General features: G+C 42.3%; 1 long non-coding RNA gene across 10 annotated transcripts in view; it reads left to right on the top strand.

Moving 5' to 3' along the window:
• LOC125753247 (uncharacterized) overlaps positions 1 to 26790 on the top strand; it is a 141839-nt gene that overhangs the window by 75481 nt on the left and 39568 nt on the right. For 2 of the 10 annotated variants that reach the window (XR_007404603.1, XR_007404602.1), the window contains one exon: positions 22997 to 23122. The exons of 6 other annotated variants lie outside the window; for them this stretch is intronic. This is a non-coding gene — a long non-coding RNA (uncharacterized LOC125753247). Of the gene's footprint in view, positions 1 to 22971; positions 23123 to 26790 lie in introns of all 10 variants that reach the window. 2 more of the 10 variants (XR_007404604.1, XR_007404601.1) reach the window with 1 other exon arrangement.

Here is a 26790-nt window from a genome sequence, read left to right as displayed (position 1 = left end):
GCTGCTTGCTTGACTTGTGTGTGTGCGCACAATACATTAATGTATTGTGTGTAACGTGTGTATGTGGGCACGAGGTACATGTATGTATGTATATGTGTATGTATGTATGTATGTATATACATATAAAAGCACGACTCAGAAATTTCCATTCAGCTCCCTGATCAGTCTATTGTCACATGCATTTGGCATTCATTATCCATGAGCCTCCGGCGCCTCTGGTCCTGTGCCCTGGCTAACAGTGATTTGGTTTATAGAGATCATATGGCAGGGAAACAGACCTTGAAAGACAGAGCTCTGAGAAGCACACTTGATGAATTTCCTATGATTTGAGTCTGGGTTTATTCTTCCCTGTGGCGGGGCAGACACCCCAGAGCACACACAGCCGGCCTGGGAGCCCAGCGAGGAGTGGAGGCTATGACAATAAGCACACTGTTTTTTTCTTCACACGTCTCGGGTTGCATTTCCTATCTGGGAAAAAAAGAAAAGAGAGCCTTGTAAAGGATCCAGAATCTGGGCAGGAAACCACACAGAGTGAAGGTTGCCATTGTCATTAGCAATTAATGTAACCACCAGGGCTGGAAGGAGAAAGCCCTGCCAAGGCGGAGGGAGCAGGGAGGGGGCGCCCAGGCTGTTGGAGGGGAAGGGGCTGCTCACCCCATTCACCAGAGGAATGAGCAGGACGTCTCCGTAGGCATTCGCAAGAGATAATACTAGAAATTTTTATTTTAAAACAAGGTGCCTGGTACTTGATAAGTGAGTTGTAAAATGTCTCTGCCACCCATTTGCAGTTTCTGTGGCTCCAGGTCCCAATTCCTTAGTCCTTTTGATAAGTGATTTTTTTTTTCTCTTTCAGTCTTTTGAGACTCCTTTCTTGAACAGTATTTACTGAGTGCCTTCCCTGTGCCAAGTACTTGGGGTGCTGGGCATGAAGCTGATGCTAATCTGCAACATGTGTTGAGTATATGTGTACCAGGCATGGAGCTGGGTATTTTTTACTCATTACCTCATTCAGGCATCACTACAACTCTGGGAGCTAGGTTTTCTTCTTACCCCAATCTACAGATGGCACAGCTAAGGCCCAGGAAAACTCATTATCTCTCTCCAGGTCATAAAAGTGATTCGTGGGCTAACCAGGAATACAGCCTAGGCGAATTTGTCCCTTTGAACCTCTGCTCCTAATCCTTGTTTTATGCCCTCGAAGAGCCCACAGCCTGGGGCAGTTTCCATCAAATTAATCAGAGATTGAATACAAGGTGATGTGGGCTGGGATGAGGATAAATTTGGAGTCTTCAGGCATCCAGAGACACCTGATCAGCCTAGGCAGGCACTCAGGGAAGGCAGCCTGGAGGAAGTGAGTTTGACATTCCTCCTGCCCTCTCTTGTGTCTCAGTAGTATGTTGGCCAAACTAGTCAGTCTGGAAGTGGACATTAATGTATTAGTATCTCTGCATAGCTTCCTACATAGGCGTCGGAATGTTCTGCAGATCTGTCTAGCCACTGAAGAGGTCTGCTTCTTGTGTCCTATGCGAAGAAATCCCAACGGTGTTGGTAAGAGCTGGGACTGCCAATGTTTCTTCTACACTTGAAATGGATTCCAACCTCTCTCCTTTTCCTGCTTCCCCCTCCCTGCTTTGTCTCTCTTCCTCTTCATCCCTCCCCTTTCTGCCCCCACCCTCTTTCTCTTTCTTTCTGGTAGTTTAAAAAATGCCACTTTTCATTAATGTGACCAAAATGTCATCAAGTAGTTTAATGCTCTTTAATGTCCTTGTATCGTTTACGTTTTGCGAACAGTGTGGAAATGAATCCCATCTGTGGGTTCAAGAACATCAAAAAAGTTGGACAGGCTATTTAGACGTGCTACTTCACATTGCATTAGCGTGTACAATGTCAGGGGGCTGAGCCAAGCACGGCCTGTCCCAGCCTCAGCCCGCCCCTTCCCCAGCCTGGGAGGGACAGATCACTTACCTCTGAAACCCAGAGGCAGTCTTGGGGATGGGTTCTGGAAGGCTGCCCAGAGGCCCCAGGAAAAGTGTGAAGCCTAAATAAAAAATGAGAAATGATTCAGGAAAATCTCTCTCTTCCTTTCTGGTGCCAAGATGCCCCAACAATAGCTTTTTCATCACTTCAGTGAGAGGCTGGTGTTATAATGCTGTTTGACTTCTTCAGAAGTGATTATCTAGTCCCTGTGTCTCTGTCTCTGTCTCTTTCTCTCTCTCTCTCTCTTTCCCTTACCCTCCCCCACCCCAACTCCCCAGGGAAGGAAGCTCTGGGGCCCAAATTAAGCTGACAGTTTGTAAGAAGGTGGCTCTAAATCAAAACTGACCAGAAAGCACCAAGTTCAAGGCCAGCTGAGCTCATAAAAGAGGTGCTCTCTAGATGGCCTTGAGAGGATCTCAAAACCTCAGTCAATAGGGTAGTGATTCCAGGATGACCCTGTTGCTGCAGCCTTAAAGGGAAAGATGCTGATGTTGGAGTCACACCTCTTGAATTCTAGCTCCTCTGGCTTTCTAGAAATATGGTCTTGAGCAAGGGAAGCCCTGTGTCTGTTTCCTCTCCTGCAAAATGAGGATACCAATTATATCAGCCTACTTAGATGAGCTAATGATGTGACGCACATAGACTACTAGTGGCTGGCCTTCATTAGTTCATAATGATGAACCATCAATTGTTAATAATATTACTTTGTTGTCTATCCTGCTCTTGCCACCTCACCTCATCCACGCTTTGCCCCTCTGGTGTGCTTCCAGGTGGGGTCAGCCCCTTCTTCCCTGCCAGCTGAACTCTTCAACCTGAGCGCTTACTTTACCTTCCACTGCAAGGATAGCAACTAGGGGGAAGGACAGGGGACCTTGACTCCAAAATATCCTGGCTTTTTTCCAGGTCTGTGGAAACTGCTCATTCTGATGCATTCCCTGGAAAGAAAAACATGGCTTTTGATTTCAGAGAAACAAAAAAGCAAACAAAACAAAACAAAACAAAAAACAAACTAAAACCCAAAAAAGCCAAATCTTCTATTCTTTCTCAGATATGGGGAAAAGCAGAGAGTGGATTTTGAACTGTTAATCATTACAGCTGAATGAATAATGATCCACCTCTCTCTAAAAGCTCTTAATTCCTAGCCAGTATTGTAAATAAACCCCCTTATTTTGCATTTGCTCTTATGAATGAATACCTTTTCATTTTAAATATAAACATAAGCAAATAGCTTGATTGTTATTTCACAATTTTTAAGACAAGGTCATTCTGTTTTAACTCCTAAGTTAAACAAACAAACACATCCTTCAATGCATTTGCTTCTAAGTTCTTTATAGGATGTGCTTTATAAGATGAGTGCCCATCAACCTGTTGGTTATTTATGCTAGGGTGATTGGGAGATTGCCAAGGGGTGTTCTATCTGGACTTCCCTGGAGGCTTGTGAGCGCAGCTGATAGCAGCCACTGTTCCAGCCTTTGTGTGGAGACCCAGTGGGAAAGATCCTGGATTCTAAGAATTAGCAGGCCTGGCTCTAAGATCTGAATCATCCCTTCTTGCTGTGTGGACTTGGACAAGTCATGCAGTCTCACCCAGCTGGATTTTTCCATCAATGTAGAAGGGTGTCTGCCTTCTAGTGCCTTCACTGTCTTGTCGCTGTGATGGTAAGATGTGTTCACCCTTCAGGCTTCAGTTAAGGTCTTTCCTGGCCTCCTGAGTGGATAAAAGGCAAGCCTTCCTTAGCCCATCTACTTTCCGTCTGAACTCTCAGGACGCTATTGCTGGCGGATGGTGTAGCACTTTAGCTCACAGCAGAGTCTTGGGAGCCAAGCTATGTGGGTTTGATTTCTGGCTCTGTGGTTTGCTGGCTGGTGACCCTGGATAAGTCACCCAACTTCCAAGACTAAGAATAGTATCTATCTCAAAGGACTATTGTAAGATTAATTGACTTAATATGTGTCAGGCACTTAGCCCAGTGCCTGACACATAGCAAATGTTCTGTATAAGTACGTCAGTTTTTATTCTCTCTTTATTTACTGTGTCTCTTTAGTCCTTCATGGGGAGTTCTCTGAGGACAAGGACCATGTCTGTTTTCACTGCCATTGCTCACCCACCACCAAGCACAGTGCCCGGCACTTGGAAGACTCTCATGATTATTTCTTGATTTGTGTTGAAGTGAAATCATGTAAAAATGCTTTGCAAACCACCATGCAAGGAATTTTTTTCTGACTAGCTCTGGGAGGAGTTTATTCGATAAATATCTTCAGGGTTCTCTCTGAATTGGTGCCACTGTTGAACACGTGATCAGTTGACTAGTCAGCTTATGAATTGCGCTCGTCACCAGTCTTCCCTACATTTAGTTCTTGTCTTCCTGGTTTGTGCTGAGTGGGCCTGCCAGAAAAAAACCTTTGGGTTTGCTAATACATATGACCCAACTGATGTTTACTGAGTGTCCCTTACAGGGTGGCCCCAGGCTGGGAGAGGCTACAGACAGGAAGCAGTGTGGGACTTGTTTCCAAGCTCATAGTCTAGGCAGGGAGGCAGATGCATATTGGCTTGGCCATGCATATTGTAATAAATGAAGACTTGATTCAACCCAGGCCAAAGCCCTTCTTCAGGATTTTATATACGGTGACTGAGAGCTGCAAGCTCTCCCTTTCCTCTGGGGTCAAAGGCTGGTAAAATGTAAGCCTGGAGATGTCTAGAGACCACTCTTACTCTTTTCCATGTTGCCTGGGGAGAGCTCATCTGACATAGCTATGGATGAAGACAACCCACAAAGTGAAATAGGGTGGGGAGTGAGGGAGAGCTTTGAGGATGCTCTGTCATTGCAGCAAAGCCAGCCTACTCAACTAACATAAATGCCATCTCGCCTAAAGGTCTTTCTAATGCCACATACCACGGCCTGAAATTCCCACCCTTCGGAAAGCTTGGGAAATGAGTTAAGGGATTCCAAAGCCACGGGATGTGCAGGAATCTTAAGCAGGGTTCTATTTGTATCTGTCTTGTTGTTGACATCCTAGTCCCTAATGAGGTCATTTGAACATCTGTAGCATATCTGCCAAGAGCCAGTTAACTGGAAATGACATTAGTCACTGTTAGCACAGTGTCTCTTCCCCTTTCTCCCTTGGATCTGTGCCTTGGGGACACTCCGACACAGCTCAGAGGTTCTTAGGGGCCAGACATCAAAGAGAGGGATATAGTCACCAGCAGACCCTTGTCAAAACATTCAGCATTTTACTTGCTGGCTCCCAACCTTTCTGATACTGAAGATCTCTTTTACTAATCCTTCTGTCTGAGTGTTGAAAGATCAAATCTTCAAACATAAAGTACTGATTAAATCATAATATACTTATTTTCCCATTTACTATTAATCTGCCTTCATATAGTACTGACCAGATCATGCTTATGACACAGAATTGATTTAATTTCAGGCCAAAGAAATTTTAGCTTGAGTGGGCTTAACTATCATAAGAGGAGTGTTTCTGGTAGGTGTTTTATTTTATTTTTAATTTGCTTTCAAAAGCGAACAATGGTTGTTATCCCTTTTACATGAATGAAATAGCTTGGGAATCCCTACCTTTGAGTACCTTAAAAATATGAGATCAAAACTACCTGATAGTCTGCCACTGATGCCCACTTAAGTTAATTGGTACCTGTGGGGCATGGGGCCTAACATACAACACACTTTGCACATTCACTGCATACCAGGCCTGGGCCAGGACCTTTAAAGTCTTAATATCTTTTGCAGTAGAACCACAAGAGTGTCCCAGCAGGGCCAAGCTCTGGGATTTTTAAGGTAGCTCCTAGCTCTTGAGATAAAGTGGCTAAGGAGACCAAGAGCCTCAAATACAACCAGTTGACCTTGAAAGCCTAGTGCCTACCATAACCAGACAGAGTACTCAGAAGGAATGTAGGCATAGCTGCTCTGAAAGGAGCAGCTGGGTTCCCCTCCCAGGTTGTGTGTGTATGTTTGCACTGGGGAGTTGGTTTCCCCATAAATTGCTTTCCTAGAAGTTTTCACTATTTCCATCAACACGAGTAACCATGCAACTCAGCTGTGACTTAATGGAAATGTTGGAAGGGGCCATAAATCTTCATCTCAGAGATGAGGAAACCGTTAACAGAGGAGCTCTGCCCGAGTTCACACATCAAGAAGGCAAAGGTCAACATTTCTCTCCGAGCTTCTGGTTCCAAAGCTTGTGTTGTGTCCACAAAGACTGTCTAGCTCAATTATGAGCTCAGTGTGCAGATGGGGAAACTGAGGCTCATAGAGTTTATGCCCTGGCCCAGGGTTATGATCAGTTCATAAAAGAACCAGGGATAGAACCCAGGCCTCCCAGCTCTAATTCCAGTGTACCTAAAGAATTTGCATGTCTATTACAGATGAATGGGAACTTGGAAATCCATTCATTTAGTCATCCATTCATTCATTCCACCAACTAACTAGCCTTCATTACTCATTAGAAATGTTGACACCTTTCCCAGAGCCCTCCTTCAGCCATATCTCTTTGGCTAAAATTGCATACCATGCTGAAGCCTAACCCATAACTTTATCCTCAGTGCTTAAAACTATGTCCAACACAAAACATGTTTTTGGTAATATTTGTTGAATGAATAAATGAATGATTAAGGAATAAATGATTGGCTTAGACCCAGGAGGATCCACCCCTTATGGTTGGGGATAGGCCGGTCTTTTCTAGAGGAGGGTGCATATATGAGCAAAATTGTGTTCTCAGGAGGGAGAGTAGATGGATGTTGCATAAATGACTAGTAGTGTCTATTACATCAGGCTTGTCCAGTTTCTATTATTACGGAGTCCCTGAGTGCTTTTGGATGAGCTCAGCATGTCCCACTTTGTTTTGTTTAAACAAAACAGCCAGCAGGAGGGTGTGTACTCTTTGGGACTGGGGCTTGGCCAGAGTGGGAGCACAGGGTGTCCATTCTCTAGGCCCACAGCAAAGCCAAGAAATGAATTGTGACTTCCTGGGCCAGCGGGAGCTCAGGACTAGGCTCCATTTGTTATCTCCCTTGGTGACAGGCTGGTCCCCAGTGATGTCATCTGAGCATCTGCAGGCACCTCTGCCAGGAGCCCACTGACTGGAAATGACATCAGCTACCAGCAAAGTGACTCGGGCGCCCGGCAGACACGTCCCGCTGATCCCCTGTCTGGAGCTCATCTCCTGCCTACCTGGAAGTCTTCTGGCTGGCACTTTGGCAAACAAAGAGGCATTTGAGAGGGAATTAAGTTGACTTTAAAAGATAGCCTCAAAGTGTTTCCCAACACATTGATGCTTACATTGAATTATAGGTGCTAATAAAGCTGTCAGAGCCTTGGCGCAAGAACCAAACTCAAGCTGAAGGATCCCTGGGAAATGAGAATTCATTTGGGCCTGGAAAGTTGGTCCTTGGTCCAGCTGGAGACTCACACACACACACACCACAAACCTAAGAAAGGGCTGGAATTATCCATTCCATCTGCCTTGTGGATTGGCCCAAAGGGCTCGCCATAGACTTAAAACAGCTTTGGGGACTCCTCCATGTCCTGTTGTACCCTGGGAAGTCCTGATCTCTTTCTTTCTAAAACACTTAGTGTGGCCATCAAGTCTGAGTGACTATCAGAATTTGTAGTCAAGAGGAGCCATGTTTAGAGTGTTGGGGAGAAGGGTACACCACAGGGCACTTCTGGGTCTTGCCTAAGATCAAGGACTTTAGTATCTGTAATTTTATTAAATGCACACAGATACGTCCTAGATCTATCTCACAGCTCTACTTACTAAGAACTTATTATATGGCAGTTCCTGGGCTAAGCTCTATATATTCAAGACACCTTGAAAGCATCCAATAGTCCTATGAACAACTACATATGTGTGCATTCCTTTCAACAAATATTTATTGAGAATCCGTAACATGCTAACCCCGGAACTAGACTTTTGGGATGCAATAGGGAATAAGACAGACAGGTTCCTGTACTCTGTCACTTGGGCTTGGTTGTGTAAGCAACAACCATTAACAACTGTAAATGCAGTGAGTATTAAGGAGAAATCTGGGGTGCTGTATGAGGATGTTTTGGATGAACCTAAGGTTGAGGTGACAAGGAAGCCTGACGAGGTAAAATTGTAGCTAAGAGTCAATAAATGGGACTTATGGAAGCCATAGGGTGTGCCAGAAGAGCTGGGCTGTGCTGTGTCCACTGTGTGAGTTTCCTAGGGCTGCTATAATAAATTACCAGAAACTGGGTGGCTTAAAACAGCACAGATATATTATCTTACAGATTCTGGAGGTCAGAAGCCCAGGATTGGTTTTACTGGGCTAATGCTGAGGTGTTGGCAGGGCTGGTTCCTTCTGGACACTCCAGAGAAGAGTCTTCCCTTGCATCTTTTAGCTTCTGGCAGCGGCAAGCATTCCTTGGCTTGTGGCTGCATCGCTCTGGCCTCCACCCCTGTGTCCATGTTCCCTTCCCCACTTCTGTAGTCAGACCTCCCTGGCTTCCCTCTCCTGAAGACACTTGTGATTACATTAGGTCCCACCCAGATAATCTGGGACTATCTGCTCATTTTAAGGAATGTAATCACTTATGCATAGTTCATTTTTCCATATAAGGTAATAGACACAGGTTCTGGGAATTAGGATGTGAATATAGATGGGGACCATTGTCTATCACAGCCCTCAAATGGGAAAATCCTGGGAATTTGTTTATATAAATAGCATAGTATAGTGATTAACATGTGGTCCCTGGATGCTGATTTCTAGGTTTATAACCTAGCCATAGTGATTCTTTGCTGTCTGATGTTGGACACTTTATTTAACCTCTCTGCCTCTCAATTTTTCCCATCTGTAAAGTGGGGGTCACAATAATATCTACTTTATAGGATTGTAATGAGGATGAAATGTGTTATTTCAAGTAAAACATGTAGAATAGTGTCTGGCATGTTGCATGTGCTTAATAAATGTTAGTTTTTATTATTATGTATTATTATTAAGTATTTTTTATTGAGATATAATTAACATACAGCATTGTGTTATATCAATTACATATAATTATATTTACATTGTATTGTATATCAATGAAATATGTATATACATTGATTTGATATATATGGTGGAATAATTATCATCCTAGGTTAGATAACACCCCTATCATATTACATAATTGCCATTTCTTTTTTGTGGTAAGAACATTTAGATCTAGGCTCTTAGAAAATTTCAAGTATGTAATACAGTATGAGTGACTATAATCACCATGCTGTATATTACCCAGAACTAAAGTCATCATGTAACTGGAAGTTTGTACTCTGACCAACATTTCCCCATTTCCCCCATGCCCCAGGCCCTGGTAATCACCATTCTGTCTCTGTTTCTATGAGTTTGGATTTTTATATTCCATATAAACTGTTTTATACACTATTTGTCTTTCTCTAACTTACTTTGCTTAACATAATGCCTTCAAGTTCTATCTATGTTGTCGTAAATTAATTGACCATGTATGCATGGCTTTATTTCTGAATTTTCTGTTTTGTTCCATTGATCTGTGTGTCTTTATGCCCATATCACACAGTTTTGATTACTATAGTTGTGTAATATAGTTTGAAATCAGAAAGTGTAATGCCTCCAGCTTTGTTCTTTCTCAAGATTGCTTTGGCTATGCAGGGTCCTTTGTGGTCCCATACCAATTTTAGAATATTTTTTTTCTATTTCTGCGGAAAATACCATTGGAATTTTGATAGGGATTGCTTTGAGAAGTATAGACATTTAAAGAATATTCATTCTTCTAATCCATGAACACAGGATCTCTTTCCATTTTTCCTATCTTCAATTTCTTTTATCAATATCTTATAGCTTTCAGTGTGCAGATCTTTTACCTCCTTGACTAAATTTATTCCTAAGTATTCTTTTTGATGCTATTGTAAACAGGATTAACTTAACTTCTCTTTTGGATAGTTTGCCTTTGGTGTATAGTAATGGAACTGATTTTTGTATATTGAGTTTGTATCCTGCAACATTACTGAATTTATTAGTTCTTTTTTTTTTTTTTTTTTTTTAATTTATTAGTTCTAACAGTATTTTGGTAGAGTCTTTAGGATTTTTTTTTCTTTAGGATTTTATATATACAATATCATGCCATCTGCAAATAGAGACAATTTTACTTCCTCCATTCTGATTTGGATGCCTTTTGTTTCTTTTTCTTGCCCAACTGCTCTGGCTAGGACTTCCAGTAAGTATTACATTCAATAAAAGTGGCAAGAGTGGGCATTCTTGTCTTGTCCCTCATCTTAGAGAAAAAGCTTTCAGCTTTTCACCCTTGAGTATGATGTTAGCTCTGGGCTTGCTGTCATATACATATTATTTTGAGGTATATGCCCTCTATACCCAGTTTGTTGAGAGTTTATTATCATGGAAAGATGTTTAGTTTTGTCAAATGCTTTTTCTAAATCTATTGAGATGGTCATATGATCTTTATCCCTCATGTTGTTAATGTGCTGTACCACATTTATCATTACTATTGTAATTTTATTATTAACGTTTTTTTTAAGAAACAAGGAGGAGAGTATCTAAGAGGTCAGAATGTAAGCAGGATTTGATTGTGGGTGATGCAGAGACTACTTAAAGCCCATTGTATGAATTTGGATCACCATCCTAATGGCATGGAAACATTTTAAGGGGAGTTGAGTGACACAATCTGATTTGTCCTTAAAGAGATCATTTTGGCTGCATGATTGAAAATAATTTGAGACCCATTAGGTCTCTTAAGTAAGGAATGATGGTGGGTATCACCATCCACATTTACTGAGGGAGGAAGCTGAAGCTCAGAAAGATGAAGTTACTCATTAACATGGCCTTAAGCTAGTTTGAGCCTTTACTTGTTAAGGTCACTGAGTTAACAAAAAGTGGACGTTAATAACTGGTGGTGGCATTTGAGACCAAATGTGTCTGATTATGAAGTCTGGGCTCTTTACTCCAGTGCATGAACACCATAGTCATGGCCATATGAAAGGCTTGCTGCTTCCAGACCCACTAGGAGCAGCTTCTTGAGGACCTGATAGAAGACCCCTATATGGGGGAAGCCTTTACTTTCCTGGTTTGTTCCAGCTCAGCTCCTCTCACATTGGCGGAAAAATGTTTCTCCAACTGTAATAAACTGGCATCTCTATCTAACAAATCTTCCAGTCTACTCCCAGGCTTACTATTTGCCTTATCCTTCCAGGTTAGGTTCTCTTGGTCCTTGACATCTTGGGTTTTGTTCTGAAAGCCTGTCCATCAATGATTACGGTGGCAGCCCTGTCAGCCATAGCTAACATCTTTATTTGGATGAGGTCCCTCATATTACACTGCATTCTTTGAGATGCTAGTGATAGAAATTCAAATCAAGCTGACTTAAGAAAAAAGGGAATTTTTTTAAACTCATAAAACTAAACCTGTCAAAAGGTATGACTGGATCTAGGTGCTCACATGATGTTGAGAATTCACCTTATTATTAATCTTTCTCAGCACTACTTTTCTCAGCACTAATCTGAGGGTGATTTATTTCATGGCAGTATATCCACTCACTCTAACAGCTCCTAGCTAACATTCCATCCCAGTGTAAGTTTCTTTTGTAGCATCCAATGAAAGTTTCAATAGGAGTTCATTAGGTGTACTTGAGTCACATGCCTATCCTTCAACCAATCACTGTGGGAAGGGGAATAAAATCTCCTCATTGGCTGAGTTAGGACCATATTTCCTCCGGAACTGGATAGGGTAGGATCAGTCTTATTCAAACCAGGTGGACTGAGAGAGTTGGAGAGTGGCTACTCCCCAAAGGTAAATTTAGGTGTTGTTAACCAAAGAAGAGAATTTGGTGATGAGCCTGTAAAAACTTAATAAATATCTGCCGTTCTTACAAACCCCAAATGCTTTTCAGTCTTTCCACCTCAGTCTACTTGATCCCTTCCACCTGAAACATCTTCTCTTTACATTCTACCATAGAAATCTTCATATTCTCAGGCCAGACTCAATTTCTTTTCCCAAGAGAATTTCCTTCATCTCAAGGACAGGCTTCCTCTTACTCTTCCCTTGGACCCCTCTATGCATTGTTTTTTTTTGTTTTTGTTTTTGTTTTTTTGTTTTTGTTTTTGTTTTTTTTTGTTTTAGGCTAAAGAAGCTTTGAATTACAGTTATCTGGCCCCTTCCCACCTTTCCTGACTGGGCATGACCTGAGCAGGGACTAGAACATCTGCATGGAATTTTTGCCCTTGAACCAGGCACGGAAGACATACTCACATGACATTTGAAAAATCAGTGATTGCCTCTGATAGAGTCATGATAAAAAATACTCCAAAGACACAATTAGTAATAATACTTTAGTAATGAGTTGAAATAAGATATTTCATTACTCCTCACCCCTTCCTCTTGCCTTTCCTGCTTCTCTACCTCCTCTTTCCCCACTTCATAGAATTAGAGACTCTTCATGATGAGAAAAGCCTTAGGGAACATTCAGTTTAGATCCAGGGCTAGCCTAGACCTAGGTCTTCTGAGAACTGGTTCACTGATCTTGCCATTCTGACTCCTTTTTTCTTTTCTTTCTTTTCTTTTCTTTTCTTTTCTTTTCTTTTCTTTTTTTTCTTTTCTTTTCTTTTCTTTTCTTTTCTTTTTTCTTTTCCTTTCCTTTCCTTTCCTTTCCTTTCCTTTCCTTTCCTTTCCTTTCCTTTCCTTTCCTTTCCTTCCTTCCTTTCCTTTCTCCTTCCTTCCTTCCTTCCTTCCTTCCTTCCTTCCTTCCTTCCTTCCTTCCTTCCTTCCTTCCTCTCCTCCTCCTCCTCCTCCTCCTCCTCCTCCTCCTCCTCCTCCTCCTCCTCCTTCTTCTTCTTCTTCTTCTTCTTCTTCTTCTTCTTCTTCTTCTTCTTCATTTATCCTACAACAATCTTGTAAATAAGGTATCCTTTTTTTCTGCTTCATGATGTGGCTAGTGAGGCTCAGAAAGATTAAATGGCTTGCCTTCCTCTGGGTTTCATTTTATAATCCTGCCTTTTATATTTGTCTCATTCCTTTGATCCTCTTAATATGTATGCACCTTTATTTTATTTCCTTCTAGCATGTTAAAAGTGTTTAGGTGAGCCACTTGGAAACAGTTTTTTAAGGAGGTAGTGTGTAAGTAAATGTTCATGTAAAGAATAATGCGCCCAAGGACTCACGGGCCAGAGCTTACTCCCTGCTGCCAGACTGTCCGCACACATGGGAGTTGAGAGTGGAGGTCCCCTGGAGGAGCACAGGAGGGTAAGGTTACACTTGGAGCCGAGAAACAATATGATTCACTTCCCATCACCCTCAGATGCCTTTTTCTTTCCCCACTAGACATGAGCTCATGGAATTCTATTTCACGTTCCTTTCGATAGATTTTCCTTTTCCTGGAGTAAGGTTAAATGGAACCATCATAGGGACGCATTCATCAAGAGCAGCGAATGGACAGTAATAGGATAATTGTGCCGGCCCTGGTACCACAGAGATGATAACTAGCATTGCTTTAAGAATGTGCAGAGGCCGCATTTACGTTTAGGGCAGCCCCTTTGAAAACTTTGGCAAAGGTCCCCAGCGCTGTTTTCCTTCCCGCAGTGTGATGTGAGAACACTGTTACAGTGCGTGCCTTGTTTAAGCACAAGCCAGGCACTGTGCAGCCTGGGAGGTGGATTATGTCCCAGATGATGGTGGAAAGCCTTGGCAGGGATGGATTCAGTTCTTCCAGGCTCAGTGTATATATATTATGATAATGTGTGTTGCCCACAAACTCTGTGGTTATCATACCAATGTAAGGAGCAGTTGAATGTGGAAGACTAACAAATGTTTTGATTATTCATATTCTTGATCTTGACACTCAAGGCCCTCTGTATTTTGGTCCAGACTTCTTTTCCACTACTGCCTTACATATACCTTAAATCCAGAGGTTTCATTCTCTGTACCAACTGTGATCACTTGGGAGTGGCTGCCTGGGACAGTGTTGAGAAGGATTCTGAGGTCATCCTGACTCAGCAAGATGAAGCTCTGTGATTGATTAGTGAAGTCTGCCATGGGTGAGGGTGGTGAGTTAGCAGCACACACGTGTGCCATCCCCATCTCTGTCCAGCACATTCATGTCATTAGATAAGCTACAACTATATACCTCCCTGCCTTTTCTCATCTTCCTCTTTGTTAGGAATTGCTTCCTTGTGGATATCTGTTAACATTCTTCATGGATCATTGCAAACTTCAGCTTTTTGTATAAGGCTATTATTAAGTCCCCCTAAGCAGGCTTCTTCTTTCTTCATCATACCAGCGGTCCTTAGTAACATTCTTAATTAAGTACCATTTTCTGGCTTGAATTAGAGAGCTATATATGTATACCTTATTTCTCTTGCAGGATTTGTAAACTCTACGATGGTAGAAATCAAATCTTTTTTATCTTTATAACCCCATGGCCAGTTGCTCAAAGAGAGTCTAGAATTTGAGAATGGATCTTAGCTCCTTTGCTCTAGGGTCCCCATTTTACAGATGGGAAGACTGAGATTTAGGAGCAGTTAGTTTCCAAAGGTCACACTGAAAGTCAGAAATACTGGTTCTGATGCAGACCCTCTGGAATGTTAGAGCTGGAAGGATTCTCCAAGGCACTTGGTTTAGCTTTGGCAGCCAGGAAGCTCTGAGTGGAAGAACTTCACACTTCCGCTGGCTACTTCCTTATTCTGGGCTTTGATAGTCTAGGTTCATTGTGATCACTCTGTGGAAAACATGAATTTATTGTGAGCCACAACAAATCACTTTTGGAAACAAGCTGGGAACAAACAGTGAACAAATAAAAATAATAGGTATTCATTCTTCTGTGGAAAATTATTGACATTATTCTATGTCCTAGGATATAGTAGTATACAAAACAGCCCAAAAAAACTATGCCCTTTTGAAGTTTAAATTCTAGGAGAATGTTTGTGTGTATGTGTGTGTTTGATTCTACTTCTATTAACTCATTAAATATAAACTATATGTGATAGTTAATACTGTCGTTATCCCCATGTTGCAGATGAGGAAATAAAGGCCCAGAGAGATTAAGAAATTTGCCCAGTGTTGCACAGATAGAAAGTGATGAAGGAAAGATTTGAACTCAAGTGGTCTGGCTATTTACAGACAGAAACTGAGAGTCAGCAAGGGTAGGCCACTAAGTCAAGGCTACATAGCTGATTTAGGGGCACAGTCGGGCTATCTGACTCCCAGCTCTGATTCTTCTCAGGCCACTAGTCTGCCTTTTTTTCCCAGACTTTGGGAAGGAATGGGATAGACAGCATCAATGGGTACGATGGCTTGGCAAGATGTGAGAACACACAATTTCTCTTGCAGAATAGACATGGGCTGTTTGTTTCTTACACTAGCGAGATGGCGGGAGGGTGGGGGACAGACTTCCAACACACCAAATATTACCCTAATTGGCTCAAAGGCCATGATTGTATCAAGTTCCAGAAATTATGAGTGAACCAGACAGTTAGGCCACCGCAGCTGGTCGGCAAATTATTGGCTCAAGTGTTGTAATTATTAAATACAGCAGCAGAAAGAGAGAGAGAGAGAGGGCGCAAGAAGCTCAGACACTTAGTCCGGGATAATTGATCCAAAAATTATGGGTTCCAAGAAGGCCAACACTTGCTTAAATTTAGATTTGGACTCAACTCCTGTCACACGCACACAAATGACTACTGTTTCCTGGACACCCACTCAGCACACACAATCGGCCCCTCAGCTCTGCCAGCCCGCAGGAACAAAAGGGATTTTGATTCTGATTATTTTTAAACTTTAATGACAAATCCTTTCCTTCTCCACATTAAAAAATAAAGGCTGTGCGTAGTACCATTAAGGGACTGCTTGCTGCCGCTTGATTCTCGGAGGCACTTACGTTGTTTAAATTTTAATTTCTGGGTTGAAATTTTTATTGAAAACATCACTATCTTTCTAAACAACAAAAAAAAAAGTTCCTTCTCTTGCTACTGTACTAGTTTGTTCTTTTACCTGCTCTCACTTCTTCTCCACGGGAGCCTTTCCTGCTTCTCCAAAGCTCTGTGACTCCCAGAAGCCTCCCTCCAGCCCAGTGATCTACACTGTCTTCCTATTTTCCCTGGACAAAAGGTTTTGAGTCATTTTTTTTTCTTTTATAAATGAGAGTTTGTCTTGGGGGCTCGCTGAGGACTTATGTCTGCAAATCCTTGGACCACTGGGGCAGTATCTCTCTAAGGTTCATGTGACTATGCGGATGGTGGTGAAGTGATGAGGAGACCCCACTAACTGAGCACTTCCTGTGTGCCAGGTGCTGTGCTAGGCGTTCTTCCTGTATTCCCATGCTTCAGCACACTGCAGGGGAGCTATTTTTATCCTGTCTTCTAGAGACGGGGTCTGAGAAATGGGTGCCTCAGGGAAGGTGACATGTAATCCGTTAGCATTCTAGAACAACGTTGGCAGTGACAAAGATCACTAGAAGGTGAGGTGGGAAGGACTGAGTGAGATCCGAAGACAGTCATCTTTCAGTAGGTGCTGGAGTAAACCAGGGAGTCTTCATGACAAAGAGAGCATTTGAGCTAAACCTGGAGAGCAGGGTAGGCTTTTGATATACAGAGAAAAGGCCAGAAAATGTCCTTATTAAAGACAAGAAAAGTGGAGGTGTGTTTGGGATTAACTGTTTTGGCCAGTTGGGAAAATGAGGAGAGGAATTAAGGGCAGAAGATTTAAAGATACAGTGGTCAGTTCTTGGCAGGCCTTGAATATTAGCCTAACAGTGATGGTCTTTTCCCCTTGGGCAGAGGAATCCGCCAAGGGTATCCTTCAGGGGAGGAACAACATTGGAATTGCAATTTTGAAAAATCAGTCCAGCAAAGGGTGATTAGGAAAATGGAGGAGGTAAGACAGGAGGCAAGGAGGCCAGAAGAATGGCTATTGAGTTAGACTGTTCCCAGCTCTATTTCTGATCTTGCCATGCTCTTCTTTGGGTCCCAGCCCCTGACCTTGGACTCCCAGGTTGCCCCCTGGTCCCAGCCTGCCCTCAGATAGCTCTCTGCTGCCCCCACCTGGCCTAGGCAGCCCCCGACACAGTTCACTTGCTGGCCTGGCCTGAGGATCCAGCACCCAAGCCAATATCATCACTATGAATAATACAACTGCTGCTACTGGAGTTGAGACTCAAAACATGTACAGTGTGCTGGGCATTATTCAGTCCTTTACAGGTACTAGGTGCTTGACCCTCATAGGAATTCTATGAAGTGGCTAATATCATTACTTTTATTTCTCAGGGAAGGATACTGAGGTATAGATCTGCACTATCCTAGAGCTTTCACAGGAAACTGTCTGGAAGTCTGAAATCCTCACGTTAGAGTCACTTCTGTATAGATCCTGTAGGAGGACCTGGTCAGAGCCCCAGTGAAATGAGGGTGTGGCTATTTTAGGGACCTGACCTGACCTGACCTGGATTAAGCATGAAGAGTTGGTGGATGGGAGAGAATAATCATGTCCAAGGTCCTAGTGCTGAGAACTGGGACCAAAGGGAGAGACAGAGCTTGAGCTTTCAGGGGCAGTGAAAGGCAAGAGTCCTGGAAGACTGATATAGAGAAAGCCAGAAAGAAGTATGAGGAATGCCAGAGCAAGGCTTCAGGCCCCTCGCTGTGACTGGCAGGTGAGTTTGGGGCTAGATTTCTGTGTGTGTTGGTTTCTTTCAACAAAGTTCTCACTGCACAAAGTAATCTTTCTGACTTGACAATAATTTGGGGTTCAGGCTCTGACCCTGAGAAGATTCCTCAGGAAATCTCGGGTTAAGGAAATCTTCAGGTTAAGGAAAACCTGAAGCATCTTCCAAGCTGAGAGTGTGCCCCTGAGGAGGCTGGAGACAGACAGGGCAGTCTTTAATGGAAAGATGCAGGGCATGGGCGCAGCTGGCAGTCAGCAGGAGGGAGCAGCCCAGAGAGGTGTGTGGGGAGCCATACACTAACTTCTCCCACTTTTCAGTTTTGCCTGGGGCCAGCCCTGGGCCAAATGATAGCATTGCTATAAAACAATTCTCAGGAAGGTTGGTTTAGAAGGCAAAGCGTACTCTTCCACAATTAAATACATCCTGCCAAATTAAAGACCTCTCTGGGATCCACTTGAAGTTGTGATCATGTTTCAAGTGCACACAAAGTATCAGACCGCGGATGGGAGTAAGAGCTGGGCATGTGTGGATGTGCACACATTCTCAGTGTCACATCTTCCTTGTGTCCAGTAGGACCTCTCACTTCCCCAAACACTCCTTGGCTTCTAGCTGCTGGCAAAACGCAGCAGCTGCTGAGCCCTCCCAAGATAGGCTAATGAAAGGATGTGAATAAGAGTGGGAAGGAGACCATTCCACGAGTGCTATTCAGGTTATTGTTGGCAAGAAACAGACCATCTTTAGACAAGAGAGGTTTATTGTTTGGATGTGTGTAGACCAGAGCTGGAACCTCCTTATGCTTCAGACCAAGACAGCCTACAAGCCCACTTCTCTCCTGGCCTCACATGGGCTGTGAGGTCCTGTGTTCAAAGCTTCTGCTTCCATCTGCTCCAATGAGATCCCAAGATCAAGTCGGACACATAATTGTGTCTGCATGCTGTAGCCCAAGTTGTGGAGGGAGACCATGTGATTGACTTAGCTAATTACTATTGGTTCCCCTGGAGAATGTCATTTATGACAGCCTTGTGGGGGTACTGTCCACCCAGTGGATAAGCCATCTTGGATGGGATGTCCACCTCTGAGCCAGTTGCTGGTCACATAACATTAAGAACAGCTTATGGCTTCTTCCCTCAGCAGAGTCGCAGACAGGTTGGTTTTAGATAAGAGACAGTGTAGAAACTAGGAGTCAACACCACAAAGACATGCTGAAGACAGGGATCCATTTGATTTTGGTCTCTACACAGGTAGGAGAAGGAATGGAGGAAAGCAGAAAACACATGCACAGAAACAAAAAAGTAATTTCTGGAACCACAAAAAGTCAGAGCTGAAACATACCTTAAAGAGAACCTGGTCAAACATCCCTGTGTTACAAAGGGGGAAAACTGAGAGTCAGAGAAGGAAACTGGCATGAGATCATAAATCAGTTCTTCCTTTATTTCTGGTTGTCTTCTCTCCTTTTAGCCACCCATCTAGGAAAAGTGATTTCTTAAAGCAGATGATTTAATGGGTCAGCTAACCTCTTTATGTATAAAAGGCAGGTCTGAGCTGTTCCTGGGATTCACTGAGAAATGTTTACGTAAAGACTTGTCCAGGGAGGACATTTAAAGTAGGATTAGGAGTTAAGTGTAAAAAAGATCAAACCAAAAGAAATGAAAGAAAAAGTTAGGGCAGCCCGGGTGGCTCAGTGGTTTAGCACTGCCTTCAGCCCAGGGTGTGATCCTGGAGACCCAGAATCGAGTCCTGCATCGGGCTCCCTGCATGGAGCCTGCTACTCCCTCTGCCTGTGTCTCTGCCTCTCTCTCTCTCTCTCTCTCTCTCTCTCTCTCATGAATAAATAAATAAAATCTTTAAAAAAAGTTAAATTTTGATTACACAAACTGAATTAGGAATGGCTTTATAATCTTAAAACCAAACACCAAAAGATTGATATGCTTGACTACATAACAATATAATACTTCTGTATGTGAAAATTAACATAAACAAATTAAAGCAGAAAAACTGGGAAAATTGGCACAAATGTCAAAGGATTAATATCTTTAGTATGGAGATTTCATAAAAATTTGTAAGGAAAAATATGTAAGTTCTTAATGGATAATGGGGAGAGGATATGAACATGCATAAGAAAGAGGAAATATGTGATTGATAAACCTTTGAACAAAGTATCTGCTGTATTGTTGAGAGCAACAAAAATGAAAACAGCCAGATGCCCTCCCCCACCCTCTTTCCTAACCAAATTAGTAGCTCCTTCACACAGTACCTAGTGCAGGTATAAAGACAAGGAAATAACCACCTTCCTGCACTGTGGAGAGGAACTGACAATAACATACTCATTTTGGAGAATAATTTGGGAATAGGTATCTGGGAATTTGTCATAAGAAAATAATCTAGAATTCAAAAATGTTCATTAAAGTATTATCATAAGGAATAATTAGGAAAGCTTCTCGTACCACCACAGAGGAATGTTTAAGTAACACATGGTTCCTCTATATGCAAGAATATACAGCTGTGAGATTATCTCCAACAACCTGTGGCAATGCTAACCCCACGGTGTTCAGTTGAGCCTGTGTACGTGCAGTGTGAATACAGGCCTGTACAAAACAAGGCACAGCAGAAAAGCATGCATGCCAGAATGTTTGTTTCCTCTGCTTAATGGACATTCTGGATCATTCTATTTTTATTTTATTTTATTTTTTCCTTCTCTCTGCAATCAAAATAAACATGTATTATTCTTATAACATAAACAAAATAAATCAGAATAATGGGTTGTGGGAATTCATTTCAACTTGAGTGCAACGAATAAAAGAAATTGAGAGAGCAAAGAAAGAAACATGCAAGGCAGTGTGTTGAGTCTCCCATGATGTGCCAGCCTTGCAATTGGGCAGGAACTGATCCCACTCCAACTCTGTGGCTGGGCCCTGATTGCTGTATGTCAGTCAGTATAACCCACCTCCCCACCTTGCTGTAATTTGGTTTTTGTAACACAGGCTAAAGCCAGAGAGACTGTGACTGTTATTCTGGGGTCCCAGTAGAGTGAAACGAAGCAGTTTGAACTGATAATTTGTGGGATCCCTTCTCTCTGAGGAAGCACGTGGCCCCAACTGCTGCTAGTCACCATCCTGAAAACTTGAGGGAAGCCAACCTGAAAGCAAAGCCAACACCAAGAGGAGGGCAGGACCTAGAGGGCTGCAGAGGGACATCGCTGCTACTCCCCTTCCTAGAGCTTTTCTATTAAGTGGACTTACAGTGAATTACATTGGTTTGAATTTTTTGGTTTACATTTAATACTATTATTTAGAACTCTAAGACTGTCTGATTTAGGGGAGGCATCAGAGATTACTTACTTCCCATGAACAGATTATACTGGAAATAGAAAAGAATGTAGGAAAAGGTGGGGCATGTGTCTGACTTCACTACTGGGAGAAAGGAGCCTGAGAAAGGGACCTGGAAACCTATATAAGTCCTGGAAACATGTGATGTAAGGCAGAGGTAGAAGCACCTCCAGGAGAAGCCCTTTAAAATGAGGATCAGCACAACCCAAACACAGCTTTATCACTTCTCATCTTACTCCATCTTATTGTCCTAATGGTCCTGCCAAATCATGCAAACTGGAGGAAGAATGATGTCTCCTGAGAGAGATGTTTTTGTTTTCTCTTGACACACTAGCCAGACCCTAGATGGTCTCTGGAAGTTGGGGTGTGCTCAGCTGGTTATCTGGATGAACCCTGATGCCACCAAACATACAGTACCTTCCCTCATATTCGGGTGCTCTGCTGGTGACTAATCCACCAAAGAGCACCCAGTTAGGGATGAAGGCAGGGCAAGCTTTGCAAGATCTGTGTAGTCCCTGACTTTGTATTTGAAAGAGAAAACTCTCAGTTCTGGATTTGAGGAAGAAAATCCTCAGCTCATCTAAGCAATTCTCACTTTGAAATTAAATACAAGTTGCTGCCCAGGTTTTGCTAGAGTTGAAAACACATACACACACACACTCACACACACACACAAAATGCAAACAGTGATTTCCCCATTTGATACTAGAGTTTCTAGGAGACATCTGTGTATCTGATAGGTCTTCTCACTTTACTAAATCACCCAGATGAACTCAACCATTTATTTAGACATTCATTTACCAAAGGCTTATTGGGGACCTACTGTGAGCCATACATCGTGATAAGGCTCTGGAATATAAGAATAAATAAAGCAAATAAAATATATTTATTCAGTCTCTATTATGTGCCAACATCATAGCAAGCACTTGCTTATGTTATTCGTTATGTTTAATCCAGTGAAATAAGCCTATAGCTCAGCACTATTATTTATTTCAATTTTACAGATAAGGAAACTAAACATTCAATAGGCAACTTTGCTATGACCATACAGCCTCCAAAAGGAGGCTTATATCAAGTGCCTAGCATAAAGAAATTCAACCAACTGTAGTTCCATCCTTCACTCCTTCATACTAGAAATGACAGCATGGTTACCCAGATTAGTTACAAGACCTGCCACATGTTGATAATTTCCAAGATTGAATAAAATATTTAGCCTTGCCTTCTGATCCATTTTTTCTACATTGATTTACTAAGTTGAATAATTTTAGTACTTTTGTCTACCACTCTAGTTCTATTAGTCAGGATAGACTAGGGTATGCTACAATAACAAATTATCTCTGGAGCCTCAAAGGCTTAATAACATCGGAGCTTATTTTTCACTCACTAGATGATCAACACTAATCCTCAGGGGGCTTTACTCCATGTAGTCAACTTAAAAGCCCAAGTTGACAAAGACCCCACAGTCTTTTAACTATATAATCTGGAATGCAAGGTCTCTAAGAGTCCTGTGGAGATGGAAGAGAGAGATGGAGGATGAACATATGTTTTTCACTGCTGTCAATTGGAAGCGACATGTGTCACTTCCACTCATGATCCTTTGTTCTGAGCTAGCTGCATGGTCCAAGCCTAACTGTAGGAGAAGCTGGGAAAGGGAAAGAGGTTGTGAATTTTCATTGAACTCCACTTGCTTTGTTACAGTAGTGATGGTTATAGAAAAACTTAAAAAAAAAAAAAAAAAAAAAAGATGTGGGATCTCTGGGTGGCTCGGTGGTTTACGGCCTGCCTTTGGCCCAAGGCGTGATTCTGGAGTCCCGGGATTGAGTCCCGCGTTGGACTTCCTGCGTGGAGCCTGCTTTTCCCTCTGCCTGTGTCTCTACCTCTCTCTTTCTCTCTGTGTCTCTCATGAATAAATAATAAAATAAAATATTTAAAAAGAAAAGATGTGGTTTTTTTTTTTTTTTTTTCTGGTTAAAGTCTCAACTTCTCCTTGATAAATGAAGTCATTCTTCTTTGTATTAGTTCTCATGACAGTCATTGGCTTCAGGTTGGAAGGTCTGAAGGTCATCGCAGAAAGGTCTCTCGTACTCGGGGTCTTCAAATAACAGAGCTAGAGGAATCTCAGAAAGAACTTCCAGGTCAACCTTTACATGGAAATTGGTGCTCAGAATTTGTAAGTGACCCACTAAAACATACGTGGGTTTGGGTTTTTTCCCCTGCCTTGACTCTTGCTACTTTAAGAAGATGGTGACAAGAAAGCTTCTATCAGTTCTTGGCATGAAGTAGGCTAGAGCATAGATTGTCTGTTCATGGAAGATAGTCCTCCCTATCCACATTAACTGTATAGGTAAATAGGCTTTTTCTGTGTGTGTTTCTAAATCAGTTTCTCTAATTTGGAGACCCAAAGCATGCTGTACCAGAATCATCTATGGTATTCATTTCCTACCCTAAATTACTGAATGTGTGAAAAAAGGCTCAGGGATCTTTAACAATGCCTTAGTCTTTGACATTAAGCCCAAGAAAACCTTATCCTTTTGTTTATTATGGTCCATTCATGAGCACAGCAACTCCGGGTCTGGGCGGGATGAAGATGGGATGGCTGTGTGTGATTGCAAAGACTGGCCTTCAAGAGCCACCATCTGCAGGATTCACTGAGGAGAAGCCTGTTGGGTCGAGGTGGCCCTAAAGTAGTGGAGTCACCTAGGGTCTGCCCTTCCTTGAAGAATCACATTGGCCTGTGCCAGAGATGAGACAAGCCAGACATTATTTAGCATGCACCAGTAATGCCAGGGACAAGGAAGTAGGCCAGTGCTTTGTGGTGGTGCCATGTGGCAGGGAGAAGTTTTGCCAGCAAGGCTAGTTGCTGAAGAGCAAACATAAGAGCACTTTCTCAGAAGTAGGTGTCTTGCAGACCCCTTTTAGACTGAGCCCTCAAGGTTCTTAGAAAAGTGAAGGGTGGAGTGCCCAATAGTATGATGCTGAATATCTTTTTATCTGGTGGCTGGAAACTGTGGCCTGTTTGAAATTGAGTTTGGGGAAATGAAAGAGATATGAAGGAACCTGGCCCAGGGAGCTGTGGAGAAATTCATCTGATTATAACCAGATGGGCAAGTTGAGATCCCGACAGGCTTACCTGAGCTAAAACAATGTACGTAGCAGAGCAGGCTTCACACCCAAATCTCCTTACTTCTACTTCAGTGCTTTTGCTATAGAGCCAAGTTAGTCGCAGCAAAATTTCAAAAGTCTAGAAAGTCTCAAGGTTTAATTCCAGCCTCTTCTTCTTCTCTACTACCCACTTCTTGTTTCTTTTCTTACCTTTCTCATCTTTCTTTTCCTGCATCTAATTCAAACAGACTACCCGGAACTAGGCAGGGATAGCCATGGGCAGAACAAAGGTAAAGAATATACCTTGGAGGGATTCCTGGGTGGCTCAGGGGTTTGGTGCCTGCCTTTGGCCCACTGTGAGATCCTGGAGTCCCAGGATCAAGTCCCACATCAGGCTCCCTGCATGGAGCCTGCTTCTCCCTCAGCCTCTCTCTCTGCCTCTTTTTCTGCGTCTCTCATGAATGAATGAATGAATGAATGAATGAATGAATGAATGAATAAATAAATAAATAAATAAATAAATAAATAAATAAAATATAGGAAACTTAGGGACATTTGTACAACAAAATTGTAGTGATGATATCCAAGATGGCAAATTAATACAGATGAACTCATTTGGTATGTATATCTGATGCCATGGCTCAAATCTGGCTCCATAGGCTTCCTTAAATCATCAAGGTCAAGTCTTAGTTTAATAGGAACTTCGTTTACAAGTTCATACTCCTTATTAGACATAGAAAACCATGTACATGAAGTTATATATATATGAGAATGATGTGTGGAAATCATTTAACCTCTCTGAGCCTAACTCCATTGTCTGTAAAATGAACATACTCCTAACTATCTCATAGGATTAAGACAATGTAATATTGTGCCTCTTAGAGGGTCTGACATATGGTAGATGCTTAAACGGTCTTTGATTTCCTTCTTTTCAAGCTCACTCCTGTTCATGAGGAATGCTGACACAGGAAGAATCTAGGAAATAGAAACCCCAAGCCTCTTGTTGCACTCTTGCCAGCCCACCTGGGTGCTTGGCAAATGTCTCCACACTTGACATGGCTAATTCTGAAAGTCAGATACTATGATAAAACAGTGTGGGAGGAAAAACTGTTGACCTATTTCCTGGAGAATAGAGAAAATTCTGCCAAAACAAAGATGTTTCCAGAGAGTGGGTTGGTTTTGATAAATAATTAACTTGGTTTGGTTTCATTGTGTCTGGAGGAGTAATTACAAGAGCATGTTCACGCCCCTGGAGTTTTGTTGTCACATTTTCCACAATAAAACCGCCTTTGAAAAAATGTGTTCAGAAACTTGGCTATAAAGTGGTGCTCTTGTCTGAAGAATGCCATGAAAACTTTCACAGTTTATGCGCAACATTTTTAATTGGATCAAAAGATGCTCTATTGTTTCCAACTGGCCTCAAATAAACCAAGGAAAATGAAACCGTATTCCCTCAGGAGGGATCTCATGGCCACCAAAGTAGAACATCCCTTCTGTTGATCTATTGAGTATATTGCTCCACATAACAGTTATTGAGTATCCCGTCACCTTGACATATCTTTCTCTGTGCCAGGTGCTGGGGCTGATTGGGAGGTGGATATAGCAGTGACTTTCACTTGATGTTGAACTGAGGAGATGGTGTTTGTTGTAAAAGGGTGCTGAGATCAAGATACTGATTCAGATTTAAGCTCCATCACTAACAAAACCTAAAGGTCTCAACTCTGTTTCCTGTGAAATGAGATAATTGGATTATATGGCAAATATATTTGAATTCTTAGGCCAAGTCTGGTGGTAGTGACTGCTATGTTGAGTAGCATTCTGTGGTCATGTCCATGCTTGGTGGGAAAGAACATCACAAAGGAACAAAAGAATGCTTCAACTATTCTGTATGAGATAATGAGAGGTACGGAGGGAAGGAAGAAGGAAAGAGAGAAGTATGAGGGAGGAACTAAAGAGATGATATGGCAGGAATCATGTGGCATCTCCCTTCTGTGACCACTTTAGACTACATTTTCCAGCTTCCTCTACAGTTGTGTAGGGCCACATGACTAAGTTCTGGCCAATGAAATGTGAGCAGAAATAGTGTGTGCCATTTCTCTGCTTGGCCCCTGAAACATCCTGTGTGGTTCAGCAAATTCAATTCTCCGTGTTGATTTCCTTGTCTCTTAATTGGATACAGAAGATCCAAAGGAGAACTCCGAGATGGAAGCACTAGAGAGATTCAGTTCTTGGGTCACTGCCTAAGGCTTCCCTCTAAGTACCCAATTGGGTACGAATCCCTTTTTTTATTTTATTTTATTTTTTTTTTAAAGCCACTGAGATATTGAAGTTGTTTGTTACAGCACTTAGCTCTTACAGACTGTGGGAAACCAGGTAGGGAGTGGCCAGGGGATATCCCTAATGGTGGAATGGTAAAAATGGTTTCTGGAATGGGTGTGCCTAATACCTAATTTGAAGTCATTTATCCAGTCATGATGGAAACCCTCCTTCATCTCAGCCCCACCTCTAAATCACAAGTGCTTGGTAAAATCCATTTTTAGTGAAATTTCATAAAGAAGATGAATGTCACATCTGAGCTGATACAGAAAAGAGACCAAATCAACAAAAGTAGAAGTCCCAAGGCAAATATGACCAAAGTACACAAGGCCCCTGGGAATTTGCAAGAGACTCACACAAGATATGAAATGAGATTTTGACTCATTTTTTTGTCTAGACTGTAAGGAGGCAGGGAGGAGA

This window comes from Canis lupus, chromosome 21, assembly GCF_003254725.2.
Source record: "Canis lupus dingo isolate Sandy chromosome 21, ASM325472v2, whole genome shotgun sequence".
Taxonomy (NCBI): Eukaryota; Metazoa; Chordata; class Mammalia; order Carnivora; family Canidae; genus Canis; species Canis lupus.
This window is presented reverse-complemented; position numbering and strand designations above follow the sequence as displayed.